The 15,128-nt window shown below is 42.2% G+C and overlaps 1 long non-coding RNA gene across 1 annotated transcript; it reads right to left on the minus strand.

Annotated features, from left to right (window-relative positions):
- Positions 1-375: 375 nt before the first annotated feature.
- Positions 376-5,899, minus strand: LOC144584928 (uncharacterized). The gene is made up of 2 exons (XR_013539425.1): positions 4,458-5,899; positions 376-1,773 (listed from the first exon to the last, which is right to left on the minus strand). It is a non-coding gene; the product is annotated as an uncharacterized LOC144584928 (long non-coding RNA).
- Between the last annotated feature and the right edge of the window lie 9,229 nt (positions 5,900-15,128).

A 15,128-nucleotide genomic window follows, 5' to 3' on the forward strand; every position in this document is an offset into this window, starting at 1 on the left:
AGCCACTGTTTGGAACGTCTCTCGCTTCTGAATCATACAACAAACATCGCGACTCTCAAGAAAATCTGTCCCTGGATGCTCTACAAGTATGCCAGTCTGTTAATTGTTCCGGCTGCCGCTGAGCCAGGAAGCAATCCAGGAAACCATCCAGAGCCATAAAAAATTAGCAGGCTAGAATGCCCAGAAAAAAGAAGGAGACATTTAGGTTGCCTGAAGGCATCTCAGGTCAACATGACCTGGGCAGTGGTCATTTGGTAGGATTTGGGTGAGATGATGAAACAGAAGAAGCTGGTGTATCCATCAAAGGTTGGAGTGGGGAGAAGGGGCAGGCATTGGAAGTGATGCTACATTTATTTTACTTATTTTTAAAATATAATTAATTGGTTCTAAATATTTGAATACTTTACTCTTTTCAGCTTTTAATACAGAAGGGCTCTCACATCTGTGGAATCTGTATCCACAGTTTCACTTACCCACACTCTGAAAATATTAAAAATATTAAAATTTTAAAAACCAGAAATATGGGTTTACACAATGCAGTTGCCAGAACTGGCCATTGCAGGGAACCAGAGATGATGCTATATAGGTGATCGGCTGCCATTTTGCCTAGCTTTTCATCAGCTTGAGGCAATTCCCTTTACTTTCTGAACTTCACCATTGCCAGCAATCCTCGGTTATTGTCCTTACAGGTACAGGGAGAACCCTGGGTCCAACAGATTATAGGTTTCACTATTATCCACAGTTTTCAGTATCCACGGGATCTTGGAACCAATAAATAAAGAAGTACTTGAAGATTGCTATCCTATCTCCTTCTCAATCTTTTTTTTCCAAAGCTAAACATGCCCCTTCCTTATAAGGATTGGTTTCCAGTCCCCTGATCGTCCTTGTTGCCCTCCTCTGAACTTGGTCCAGTATGTCATCATCCCTCTTAAAGTATGGTACACAGTTCTCAAGATGAGGCCTAACCATTGCCGAAGAGAGGGGAGCTACTACCTCACGAGATTTGGAGACAATATTTTTGTTAATGCAACCGAAAATAGCATTGGCCTTTTTTTGCAACCACTTCATCCTCTTGGCTTCTATTCAGCTTGGGATCTACCACAATTCCACTATCCTTCTCAATTGTAGTATTACTGAGCCAGGTAGTGGAATCTTGTAACTAGTTGTGTGCTTGATTTGTTTTTTCCTAGATGTAGTACTTTGCACTTATCCCTTTTAAGTTTCATTCTGTTGTTTTCAGCCCAGTGCATGTTTCTGTGTGACTTCCCAGCCACAAAGAAGCCATGTGCATGAGTATAAAGGAATAGGGCCTAGGCAAGAGGTGTGCTGAATGATTCAAAGCTCTTTTCCCAGCATGAACGGGAAGGACCTTTTCATTTACATCGCTTGGAGTGAAACTTGAACCTCCTTCCTGTGGGATAATTCGGCAAGGTGGCAGACTCTGTTTTGGAACTTCCATTAAACAAGACAGCCTGGCTGTCGTTTGGGGGACTTTTCTGTTGCTTCTGCTCCACTTAGAGCTGCAACGCCCTGCCTAATGAAGAATCATGCAAGATCCAAAAACTGCTCCCTATTTGTAAAATCTTAGTGGTCTAATAAAGGTATCGCCCACACTTGTTACAGATTATGTTCAAGCACTGCGCAGCTTTTTCATTTTTAATCTGAATACAGGCCAAGAAAAAAAAAAAAACTGTATCTCTGTTTATCGATCGATCAATCATTCTCCTCTTCACTGACCTCAGATCACTTGCATTAATTCTCTAGTCCAACCTCCTGGAAGTAGAAAGTAGAAGTAGAAAGACAGGTGTAAAGTAAATGTTATCAACATGCTGGCCTTTGAGGGCACCCAAAATCTTTTGTCTGACTTAAATGTCTCTCTCTGGCTCACAGTTAGTGCTGGAGTTTTAGCAACCTCGCAGGCTGCCTTTAGTAAGTTTGGCTGGAAGGGACCTTTCTGGGCTGGTGTGACTGTCAACAAATCCGGCAGTAACCAGTCGTTCCTACCCTGCCTCTGATTTCAAAGAGAGCCTCATCTCTCTATTGTGTGTTTCCATCCTTCTCTTTTAGTCTGTTGGTGAAGTTATGTGAACACAGTCTGCAGGAGTTTGATGGGAGCAGGCTGTAAGTGTGTTGAGGTAATTTGCACAGCAGTAATTTTTGTGCAAGCTGTTGTCTGATCCATTCAGCCATGAGTAAATTACATATTCTTATTCTTTTTCTCACCAATGCCTCAGAGATAGTTATTGAGATCGCTGAGAGAAAAGAGGTGATCTACTCTTGCAAGACTTGAAGCTAATTCTGCTCTGTCAGTCCCTGCACTTCTGCTGCATAACTAGAGGAGTCCCACCAAAATTCAAAACTCTGCAACAATTAAGGGCCCTTCTCTCCGATCACAACCAGTATGCTCTGGATTCAAACACAACAGTGTGTCAGAGTTTAGAAAACTCATCCCTTGGGTTCCTCAGAATTCCCCAGGCAGCATGGACAATGGTTGCATTTCCCATGCCTTTGCCAAAGATCCTTGTCATGGCAGGGAGGTTTAGTGATGTAATCGCTCTAAGTCCGAGGCTTAGACCTCTGTTAGGCACTGCTAGAAACTAACTTCATTCTCCGACTGCATTCGCTAGGAGATGGAAACTGTCTTGGGAAAGTGTAACCTGCTTCTGGGGAGAAGTTTATGGTTGAGGACCATCTTATAGCCTGAGAGCTCTGGAATATGTTTAGGCTTGGAGCTTTGTTTCTGCTGTCATTTTGCTCATTAGTAGGCACTCTGTTATCGTTTTGCCAATTAGCAGAATATAAACATAAGAAAAGTTGTCTGCACGTAAGCATGCTTAATGAACAGGTGCACTTAATTGTGATGGTGCGTGAAGATATAAAAATAGGCTAGGTGCATTGATTCGGAGACCCTCAGTATAAACTAAGTCCTAGGAAGCTCTGCACAGCGACTGATTCCATGGGCCACCAGGCGACTGATTCCATGGGCCACCAGCTCACCACTATCCAAGGGCCCCAAGCAAGCAGAAAGGGTGTGAAATCAAATCTTTGTATTTACCCTTTTCCCTTTGCTACTTTACTGTCCATGCTTTCAGTTCTGCCATCTCTTTAATGAAGAGTTCTCATTGGCATATTCCAGAGTTTTGAATTTCAGGTTAAATTCTTCTAGATGTGTAGCAGACATGCAGGGATTCGCAGGGCAGAATTAGTTTCAAGTTTCCCAGAGTAGACCATCCCTTTCTCTCATCGACTGGCACGTGCAGTCTCAGTAACTTACTCTGAGATATTTGAAGTAGAAAGGATAAAAACCATTTCCTTTACTTGTAGTTCTGAAGAGGTCACATGGCAAACTGACAAAAAACATGACTGTGGTGTGGCTCTCTTTGAATTCAGAGTTGGGGAAAGAATTACAGTGGTGCCCTGCTTGATGCTTACCCCGCATGACATCGAAATCGCTTTACGATGGTTCCAATGGGTTTTTTTTTCACTTGATGTTGATTAGGAGCCAGCTTCACGAACCGTTTGTTCGCCTAACGATGATTTTTCTGGCTCCTTAAAATGGCTTCCCTTCATAAAATGGCTTCCCTCCCTTCGAAAAATGGTGGTTTTCCAGACAGAAGCTTCGCATTACGGGGAATTAGAACAGCTGATTGGTGGTTCTCTATGGGCAATCTTTGCTTTACGATGAGGTATTTCCCCCACTGGAACGCATTGACCAGTTTTCAATGCATTTCAATGGGGTTTTTACTTTCGCTTGACGATGATTTTGCTTAACAGCAATTTTCACGGAACACATTATCGTCATCAAAAGGGGCACCACTGTATTGGTTACTGCTGTTAATTATTGACAGTCATCCCAGCTCAGAAAGTCATCTCCCAGCTACTTCTACTGGAGGCAGCATGCAAAAACCCCAACAGAAAGAGCCTCCTGTGAAGAACTCTGGCGAGAGAGCAGTCCTCCCCCAGAAGTAACTTTTACAAACACTCTGGCTCAGAAAGCCAGTCCTGGCAATCCTTCACTGCCTTCTTCTAAACTTCTCCTTATCCTCCTGTCATCTCCTGACTCAGCAAAACAGGCCAAAGAAACTTTAATGGAGGAAGTATTCTGGATCTCCCGGAGCTACAAACACAATGGGAATTGGCTAATAAGATTAGGACTTCGCGGCAAATTAAGTCGTCCCCTCCGCATCAGAGTGATCAATTCTTAACTTTGAAGGTTCCATAAAACCCAAAGAAACAATCGCAACCACTGGTCTTAGAATTCAAACGACACTAATACGATTTCTTTCGTGTGTTAAATTGGGGTTTACCTGGTTGTGTCGACCGCCCGGTGTCTGTTCAATTATGCATACAGCTAATGTGGCAATCACAGCATGGAGAAGAACTTAATCCTTACTGAATCCACTGTGCGATATAATTACCTCAACTCATCTTCTATCACATAACATCTTTTTTCTTACCTTGGCAATAAATGGGAATCCGAAATAAAGGGGAACCGTGTGCACGAGGATCACCCATGGGAAGTCTCACCTTTATCGTACAGCTGTATGGCTTCATGAGTTTGTTGCTAAGTCTGGGTATCCCAGGACCATAAAATAAACAGAAGCGGAGAGTTATCCCAAATGCCAGGAGAATTAAACCGGGAATGATGGGGCCTGTGGCTGACTTCTCCCATCTTGTGAGCCAGGGAACTGCGTGCAATCCATGAAAATGGACCAGACGATGCCAAACAATGCCACCCGTAGATTGTCTTTTTCACGCTTAAAATAAAGCAATGACCTGGCCTGTGGGTTGATAGTAGTGTACCTGTTGTTCAGCATCGTGTTAGGAATGTAATTTAAGGGCCAAGCTCTGGAAAGCTGTGACTGGCAGCTGGCAGAATCAGGTCATACCGTCTGTCACTCACTGTCAGATGGCGGGCGATAACCCATATTATACTGGGTAGGAAAAGATTCCCATCTTTGACATATCAAATGAAACACATGACTGACTAGGGTGATTTTTAATGTTTTTTATTATTTTTTTCAGAAGGGGACACAGAATCTGTCTTCTTACTGACATACCTTACAGAAATATATACGCAAAGGAAATGTTTGTAACAACAAATAAGAAATCTTACCTTAAAAATTAAAAGCTCCCCACCCATTGTTCCTGAGGCCCCACCATATATTTTTTTAAAACCAGTGTAAATCTCTGCATTAGGTTTGCTACAGTGGAAAAAGGTTTGTTTTAAGCTAAATCTCAGCTTTTAAATTGACAAGATTCTAAACAAAGTTCCTCCAGGTTTTTTGGGGGGTGGGGGTGAGGGATATCCTATATACATCATTAATAGGCCATTATTAAAAAGCTAAATCTCAGACTGTTCCAGAAACAATATTCAGGCAGACCTTGTGACTAAGCAATCTTATTTGCAAATGGATCCTGTGTTTACCTCCTGGTGACCAATCAAAAGATGAGTCCAGTTAATTTGTAAACTACCGGAAGTGAGAACAATTCCTGATGTGAAAATTAGATGTTTCCAGCACTTAAAGAATTCCTTTTATCAGTCATGTAAATCAGATCTATTTTCAGCACTTAAGAATTTCATTTTACTGCCCCAAATTATTGGAGCGTCCTAGTAATATAGAAGGCAAAAGACATGGATGTAAATCTGTGCTTACTGTGTTTTCACAGGCACTGTCCTTATCAGAGGAAATAGGAAACACACGAGGAGGCCAGGATTGTGTTGTATATGAATGGTATCTGGCTGTGGACCTAGAGGTTGGGTGTTCAGTTCCCCACATGTGCCTCCTTGACGAAGACTGGTTGTAATGAACCGTAGCATCCTGTCCAGCTCTGCAGTTCTAAGGTTATTACTACTATTAAGGTTATTAATAATAATTCCATGAGCAGTGTTCACATTACCAGTATACAAAATACTGTATTTTTCCGTGTATAAGATGCTCTGATGTATAAGATGACCCCCACTTTTCTAACTCCAAATTAGAAAATTTGATTACTCCTTTCCCCAGCACTTCCTAAGCCCGGGGCTTAGCAGGTGGAGGGGGAAAGCAGGGGTCAAAGCGTTGCAAGATCGCTTTGATCCCTTCCCCCTCCACTTGTTCTCTTCTCAGCTTATTTCCGTGTATAAGACGACCCCCAATTTTTAGTCTAAAGATTTTACAAAAAAGTATCATCTTATACACGGAAAAATAAGGTAACTGATGGAGAACCTTTTGACACCTTATAGGCTATCATGATTTATTTGGTATATGTTTTCCTGGGGATGAACTTTCTTCAACATTTCAGTCCATGAAAGCTTATGCCAAATAAAACTTACTTGTTCTTATCATGGCAGAAGAGTCTTGACTGGCTTTCCTGAATCAGGGTACCAAAGCTTTTCTTCTGAGGATTGCAGTATATTGGAAAAATATTTATTAAACGGAGTGGCTTTTCTAACCAGCAAAATGCAGACAATACAATCTCTTCTTGATGGAAGCACTGGCTGCAGAAAAAGATAAAGAGGTGATTGCTGTACATACATAACGGATTGGTGTCTTTGTTGCAGCTGAAGAAAATGAAAACGTTATTATTCTTTAGATGCAATGGCCTTGAAGTGTTTTTGAAGGACCCTAGCATTTGCAATACAATTCTAATTGCATGATTCCCACTCACCCTTCTTGCGTTTGACACGAGTCTGTACGACAAACTTCTCTAATTAGCAGGCAATCTCTGTACAGAGCTGAAGTGAATTTGAAAAGAGAGACGGTTGAAAGGCAGATGTTCAACACAAAACAACTGAAATCTCTCTTTATCTAGAGCCTACAAAGAGCACATGGCTTAAGGATAACTAGGAGAAGCAAAAATATTTATTGAACAAACTGTACAGTATAATTTCTGGAGGCCAGGTGAATCTGTGTGGGTATGAAGCGGCACAGGACTTCATATTCTGTTACCAGCCAGATTGCTAACTGGGGATGATCACAGGGATCACATAACCTCCCTGTAGCCTCAACTCTACTGGCTGCCGATCCATTTCCGGGTACAATTAAAAGTGCTGGTTTTAACTTATAAAGCCCTAAATGGCCTGGGTCCAAGCTGTCTCAAGGACTGTATCTCCCTTTATGAGCCTGCCTGGGTGGGAAGATTATCACAGGAGGCCTTTCTTTCGGTTCTGACATGCTCACGTGTGTGCTTGGTGGGGACACAGGAGAGGGCCTTCTCTGACACTGCCCCTCAGGACTTTGGAACTCCCTCCCACAGGAAACCAGGTGTCCCCGTCTTTGCTGTCCTTCAAGCAGCCTTTCCCTTAAGGACTGACTGTCGGGGGTTTTTAAAGAGATCGTTGTGCCTTTTTGCTTTTAAATGTGTTTTTAGTATTGATTTTATTTACCATTTTTAATATATTTATCTAATTCTTTTGAAATATATGTGTACTTACTGTTTCTGGTTTTTAAATATTGAAGGTTTTTAATGGTATAAGCTACCATGGGTCTTATACCATTAAGGGCAAAATATTTTAAATTAAATTAAATTAAACTAAGGAAAAGTTTTACATCCAAAGTTTGGGAAAGAGGTAAGAAGAAAATGGTGGTTCTGGCAGGAATATTCTGGACCTTGTAGTCCAAAGACTTTTCTAATCATACTTCAAACATCCACACACATCAGTCAAAGAAGACTGAGCACCACCAAGAAGAAATTGACAGGACTATACAGGAAGGGCCTCAGATCCATTATTGTGCAAAATTCTGATCATTCAGAAGACTTTCTTGTGCAGAGAAATGAAGGAAGATAGGTACGTTTATGAGGTGAGTGGATGCTGGTTGAGCTGGAGTTTTTACAATCTCACATGCTGCTAGTCATAGGAGTGACTGGGTGGGACCTTTCCTGGCCTAGGGTGTCTGTCAATCTATCCAGCACTAACCAATCATTCTCTCTTACCTCTGACTTCAAAGAGAGCCCCACCTCTCTGCTGAATGTCCCTTTTCCTCTCTTTTGCCTGTTGGAAACAGGTGTTTGCTTGTTTGCTATTGATCTGTTCACAACTGAAACTTTTTATTATTTCTCCCACAAATGTTTGAGAGTGAGCTATTAAGACTCTAAGTTCCAGTTTATGTGAGGGGGTTGAAAATATCAACGGTTATGTCATGGGGTTCCTCAGGGCTCAATACTGTCCCCCATGCTGTTCAACATGTACATGAAACCGCTGGGAGAGGTCATCAGGAGGTTTGGGCTGAGGAGTCAGCAATATGCTGACGACACTCAGCTCTACCTCTCGTTTTCCACCAATCCAGGTGAGGCGGTTTCTGTCCTGAACTCGTGTCTGGACCTGATAATGGACTGAATGAGGGTTAATAAATTGAAACTCAATCCAGACAAGACGGAAGTGCTGTTAGTGGGTGCTTCACCGGACAGGTTGGAGGGCCATTTCCCTGCCCTGAATGGGGTTACACTCCCCCTAAGGGACAGGGTCCGCAGCCTGGGGGTGCTCCTGGACCCCAGTCTAACTTTGGAAGCCCAGGTGGACTCGGTGGCCAGGGGCGCCTTCCTTCAGCTGCGGAAATTATACCAGCTATGGCCCTACCTGGACAAGCAGAGTCTCATGACAGTTACACATGCACTGGTAACATCCCGCATAGATTACTGCAATGTGCTCTACGTGGGGCTGCCTTTGAAGACGGTCCGGCGACTGCAACTGGTCCAGAATTGAGCTGCGTGGCTGGTGAGCCATGCGGCCACCAAGGGACATATCAAGCCGATTCTGTATAAGTTACATTGGCTACCAGTTGCTGCCCGGGCCCAATTCAAAGTGCTTGTTTTGACATATAAAGCCCTAAACGGCTTGGGCCCTGGATACCTGAAGGACTGCCTCCTTACATATGAGCCTACCCGGCAGTTAAGATCTAGCCAGGGGGCCCTTTTGAAGGAGCCGTCCCTCAAAGAGGTAAGAGGGATGGCTTATTTATTTATTTATTTATTTATTTATTTATTTATTTATTTATTTATTTATTTATTTATTTATTTATTTATTTATTTATATACCGCCCCATAGCGCTACAAGCACTCTCCGGGCGGTTTACAATTTTTTAATTATACAGGCTACACATTGCCCCCCCCAGCAAGCTGGGTACTCAAGCTGGCTTGTAGACAAAGGGCCTTTTTGGCAGCTGCCCCCAGACTATGGAATGCCCTCCCGACTGAGATTCGTCTGGTGCCAACACTGATGCCATTTCGGTGCCCGGTCAACACCTTCCTGTTCCAGAAGGCTTTTAATTGAAATAATATTAGCTGTGGGTCCGATGGCAATTTTTTATATATTTTAATTGAATTTTAATTGTTATGAATTTTTATTGTATTTTAAATGTTGTAAGCCGCCCAGAGACCTTTGGGTAGTGTGGGCAGTATGTAAATTAAATAAATAAATAAAATATCTGACACAACCATGTCGTGGTTCTATTATCTCCAGTGGGAGATGGATAGGGTGGGTCTCATCCAGGACATGAAAGTCAGAGGTTGCAGAGAGGCCTTCAAACATATCATCCAAACACGTTATAGCCTACAAGTCCGACCCCTACCAATTAATTTTTTGGATGTCTAGTTTTTTCAGCTGCCATCACTGCCATTGATATCTGCCACCTGGGATGGTTGCCTCAGTCTGCTAAGAAAAGGGTCCCCTCCACTTCCTCCAGATTTGATGGTATTCCTTCATCAATCTCATTACAACATCTGATTTCACTGGATAGTCTCTGTCTGCCCAAATTAGATTTACTGTTGGAGTAAATCTGATCTTTAGACTCTGTAATAATAATGACTGATTGCATTGGCCTACCGAGTAGCCTGCAGATCACCAATATGTCATGCCACAGGGATAAATAGGATCCTGGGAGACACTGGGCAGCTAAAACTATTCTCCAGCAGATAAATGATGCAGAAACACCTTGTTAATTATACAGTCTTCCTCTCCATTGGTAAGATGCCCCGGTGGTGTTTAGTTGGTGATTTATTTAAAGATCAATTAACATTTGACTCTAACTGTTAAAAGTCAGGGAAGGCCATCCAAATCTTTGGGTTGTTCAGCTCGTAGTATTCATAGGTGGTAGGCTCTCAAATTGCTTCCCTGGCAGAAGCCAACTCTGTCAGGCTAAGTATGGCAATGATTTCGTTAGTTCTGCTACCATACAAGGCAGGCATGCGCTCTGTTTATTGGCCAGATGTTCTGCTATGCATTCACATCCCAAAGAAACCAGACCCACAATGGAAGCCTGAATATGAGGAGGTGGACCTTCATCCTTGTGAAACTCATGCACAACTATGAAGCTAGGATGCATAAGATTCCAATTTTTTTTTAATCAGACAAGAATGTGGTGCTTATATACCACTTCATAGTGCTTCGAGCACTCTCTGGGTGGTTTACAAGTTAATTATGCAGGCTACACATTACCCCCCCCCCCCAGCAAGCTGGGTACTCATTTTACCGACCTCGGAAGAACAGAAGGCTGAGTCAACCTTGAGCCAGCTACCTGGGATTGAACCCCAGGTCGTGAGCACAGTTTTGGCTGCAGTACAGCGGTTTAACCACTGCACCACGAGGCTCTTCCTTAACATGTGCACAGCTTCATCTTTTTTAAAGGAAAAACAAGGTGAGATCTTCCCTTTTACAGCTGAGTTGTGTATTAAATATAATTGTGCATGTGTACGAAACTTTATATTTTGATTGAGCACAGTCCCTTGATGATGGATTAAAGTGTTTGCTTGTTTGAAACATTTTTACCTTGCCTTTCTCCTTAAAAAGGAATCGAGGTGACTGACATCCTTGAAAGACAATATTTAAATTTGAGTAGACAATGGTTGTTGACATCCTTAAAACCAATACTTAAAGCTAGGAACAATGAGTATAAAGAGGCAGTTTAAATCCTTAAAAGACAATATTAAAACTCAAAACAATAAGTATACAACTACAAAGGAACAAACAATACCGCTCCAAGAAATGGTAAACACAACTTGTTGTTTAGTCGTTAAGTCGTGTCCGACTCTTTGTGACCCTATGGATCAGAACACGCCAGCCCCTCCTGTCTTCCACTGCCTCCCGGAGTTGGGTCACATTCATGTTGGTAGCTTTCGTGACACTGTCCAACCATCTTGTCCTCTGTCGTCCCCTTCTCCTCTTGTCCTCACACTTTCCCAACATCAGGGTTTTTTCCAGGGAGTCTTCTCTTCTCTTCTCATGAGAAAACACAAGTTACTTCCATTTTATCTCCCCCTCCCAATGCTGTCTTTGGAGGGTCCCAAGAGTGGGAAGTTGACATAGACTGTTGCCCGAAAATTTTCCTCACCATTTAGTCTCGTCTCCTTTTCTCTCCTATTTTTAACAGGGTTGACCCTTCCCATACTATGTGGGAGAGGCAGGATGATGTAGAATTCAAGAAGCTAGAAATATACCATATTTTTCTGTGTATAAGACTATACTTTTGCCTAAAATCTTTAGACTAAAATTTGAGGGTCCTCCCTCCTCAGCTTACACGGAAGTAAGCTGAGGAGGGAACAAAAACAAGTGGAGGGGAAAGCAGGGATCAAGGTGATCCTGCAGTGCTTTGATCCCTTTCCCCCTACACTTGCTAAGTCCCACTTAGATTTCTTAATTTTGGATTAGAAAAGTGGGAGTGTCTTATATATGGAAAAATACAGTATGCTCCTCCCCACCCACCCACCCAATCCACATACATTGAAACCAGGAAGAATGAAGGAATTCTGGATTCCCTGATTGTGTTCTTCACAGATGATTTCTGCAAAGCATGCCACAATTTCCAAATCTAATTCACATTCCGCCGGCCGCACTGATCGAAATGCCTTGTTTGATCATACTCCATTATCTTCAAATGCATAATATACATGCACCTTGGATACAATTGCACTCTCTGGTTCTTGTATTTATTTATTTATGACAGAGCTTTGCTGGCGGAAATCGCATCTGATACACTGAAACATGTGTCACTGTCAAGCAGAGCTGTTTGATTAACCTACATCAAACACATTTGCTCCACCAAAGAAACCTCTCCATTGATTTGGAAAATGGTCTTCTTTGGGCAAAAAGACAGGACAGTTGGGTATTCCTCATTCCAGCTGACTAGCCTGACAGCTTTTATGAATGATCTTCTGTGTCACAGCTGGCTGGTTCCTCTGAACAGTCTTCAAACAATCAAAGTCCGGGAGGCAGCTGTTTTTTGTCCAAAGGTGTGCCAAATCTGCTTCTCAAGTGCCTGTCATAAACTCAGCAGCTACACTCGGGTTATGTTTCCAAACTGATCTGAAGTGTAGCAAGAAAGCCCAAAACAGCTCTCAAATCAAATCTGGGTGCTTTGTAGAAGCACTAATTATTGTTTTGACACCCTGGTTATTAAGAGAGCTTAGCTTTAATAAAAGGTGTTTGTGTGCACGTAATATAGTAGTATTGTAGCAGAAGAACCAGGAAGCCAAACTGAAGGAGGTTGACAGTTCAAGAACCAGTGAATAATCTAAGATGGAAGCTCAGTCACAGAATCTCTGGGAGGAAACTCCTCTGTCACTTTAATTGGTGGTCATTTTGCAAGAGAAGGATGTTAACGAATCCAAAGATTGTTATTTGCATCACTTTAATTTTCAAGAGGGAAGGTGGATGTGCATTGGAAGGTTTGTTTTTTCTCTTTGCTCTTAGACAACTGCAGATCTCTTTCCGGTTGATTAGGTCCCTATACGTGTGAAATACGGACCATCGTGTGGAATGTGTGCTGCGCACTTCACAGTAGCATTAGGATGAGGACCTAAGCTATCTAAGTTACCTATCTTGTGAAGATGAGGTAGGAAAAAAATGGATCGGAGTTTTGCCTGCACATTAGTTTAACCTTCCATCCCAAGTCAGAGCTCTTTCTTTTCCTGATTTTCATGTTTTCTTCACTATTTGGACAAATATATTGGGACAAAATCAAATATATAGAAATACAAACACTTTAAAATATTGCAATACAAATCAAATTGGTTGGACTACAAAAACAGATCAAAGCAAACTGGTTATGATTTATATGACCAAATTGAAGTAGATGGTGTTTGCACACCCCTAATTTGTACATATCTCTTGAGTTCTATGGGTCTGCCTCTTAAATATCTATTGCACAAAAAATTATATATATTCTATTACTTTGCAATTTGAAAAAAAGATAGATAATAAATTAGTAACAATGGAAAGATACTGCAAGATGCATATTTCCCCCTAAATTTCACACATCAGAAAAATACTGCTCCAGCAGCTGATTTGTTTGATATTTTTTTAAAAAAACCTCTGTATTTCCAAAGTCCGGATTTCAAACTGCTATGTTTCTGAATGATCCAGTGTGAAAAACTGGATAGAGTGACAATCTAGGACTCAGGACTGCTGCTAAGCCACAAAATCTCCTTGGGGGAGGGTGACACTGGTTACCGTATTTTTCTGTTTCTAAGACGACGCACTGTACAAGATGACCCCCCCTTCCTAACCCCAAATTAGAAAATTTGATCCATGCTTTTCTCTTCCTTTTGCTAAGCCACGAAGCTTAGCAAAAGGAAGGGAAAAGCAGGGATCAAAGGGCTCCCTTTGACCACCACTTTTTCCTTGCCTTTTGCAAGGCCATGGGACTTAGCAAAAAGGAAGGGAAGGCTCCCTTTGGGTAAAGGCTGCACGATCGCAGCCCTTTGATCATGCAGCCCTTTTGTGGCTGCGTTACCCACTTCCTCAGCCCCATGGGTCTTAGTAAGTGGATGAAGCAGTCTGAAAGGGCTTCAGAATCAAAGGGCTGCGATCGTGCAGCCCTTTCATGGCTTCGTTACCCACTTCCTAAGCCCTGTGGGTCTTAGTAAGTGGATAAAGCAGTCTGAAAGGGCTTCAGGATCAAAGGACTGTGATCGTGCAGCCCTTTCATGGCTACGTTACCCACTTCCTAAGCCCTGTGGGTCTTAGTAAGTGGATGAAGCAGTCTGAAAGGGCTTCAGGATCAAAGGACTGCGATCGTGCAGCCCTTTCATGGCTACGTTACCCACTTCCTAAGCCCTGTGGGTCTTAGTAAGTGGATGAAGCAGTCTGAAAGGGCTTCAGGATCAAAGGACTGCGATCGTGCAGCCCTTTCATGGCTACGTTACCCACTTCCTAAGCCCTGTGGGTCTTAGTAAGTGGATGAAGCAGTCTGAAAGGGTTTCAGGATCAAAAGGCTGCGATCGTGCAGCCCTTTCATGGTTACTTTACCTGAAGGGAGCCTTCCCTTCCTTTTTGCTAAGCCACGTGGCTTCGCAAAAGGCAGGGAAAAGCGGCTGCCTTCCGTGTATAAAACAACCCTCAATTTTTTTTCTAATTATTTAAGGAAAAGTTGTCATTTTATACACAGAAAAATACGGTAAATATCTTCCATACTTTGAAAACCCTGTTGTTGTTCTTGTTGTTTTTGTTGCTGCTGCTGTTGCTTGCCATCAAGGTGCCTTTGTCTTATGATGAACTTATGAATCAGTGGTGTTTAATATGTCCTGTCCTCAATTGTTATGCTCAGCTCTTGTAAACTCAAGCCTGTGGATTCCTTTATGAAGTCAATCCATTTTATATGTGGTCTTCCTTTTTTTCCTGCTGTCTTCAACTTTTTCTAGCTTTATTATACTCCCTCCAGTGAGTCTTGTCTTCTCATGATGTGCCCAGAGTATGACCAACAGCCTCAGTTTGATCATTTTTGCTTCTAGAGAGAATTCAAATTTGATTTGATCTAGGACCCACTTGTTTATATTTCTGGTAGTTGAGAGTATATGTAAATCATAGTTCAAACAAATCAATTTTCTTTTCTGTCCAGCTTTCAAATCCTTATACAAAGTAATGAGGAATACAATAGTGTAGATGATTTTGGCCTTGGCCTTGAGTGACAAGATCTTTCTTACATGTTTCTTGTTCCTTCACAGCTGCCTTCCCAAGTAACAGTCTTGTTCTGATTTCTTGGCTGTAGTCTCCGTTTGGTCTGATCATTGAACTGAGCTGCATAAAATCTTTAACAATTTCTTCTTTGAGAACATTAGAGTTAGGGAGTTCCTCTGAATGAAATTCTGCCGGGGTCACAGTAAATCAGATGCAACTTGATGGCACATAACATACTTATTTCCAGATCCTTGCC

Source organism: Pogona vitticeps, chromosome 1, assembly GCF_051106095.1.
Source record: "Pogona vitticeps strain Pit_001003342236 chromosome 1, PviZW2.1, whole genome shotgun sequence".
Lineage (NCBI taxonomy): Eukaryota > Metazoa > Chordata > Lepidosauria > Squamata > Agamidae > Pogona > Pogona vitticeps.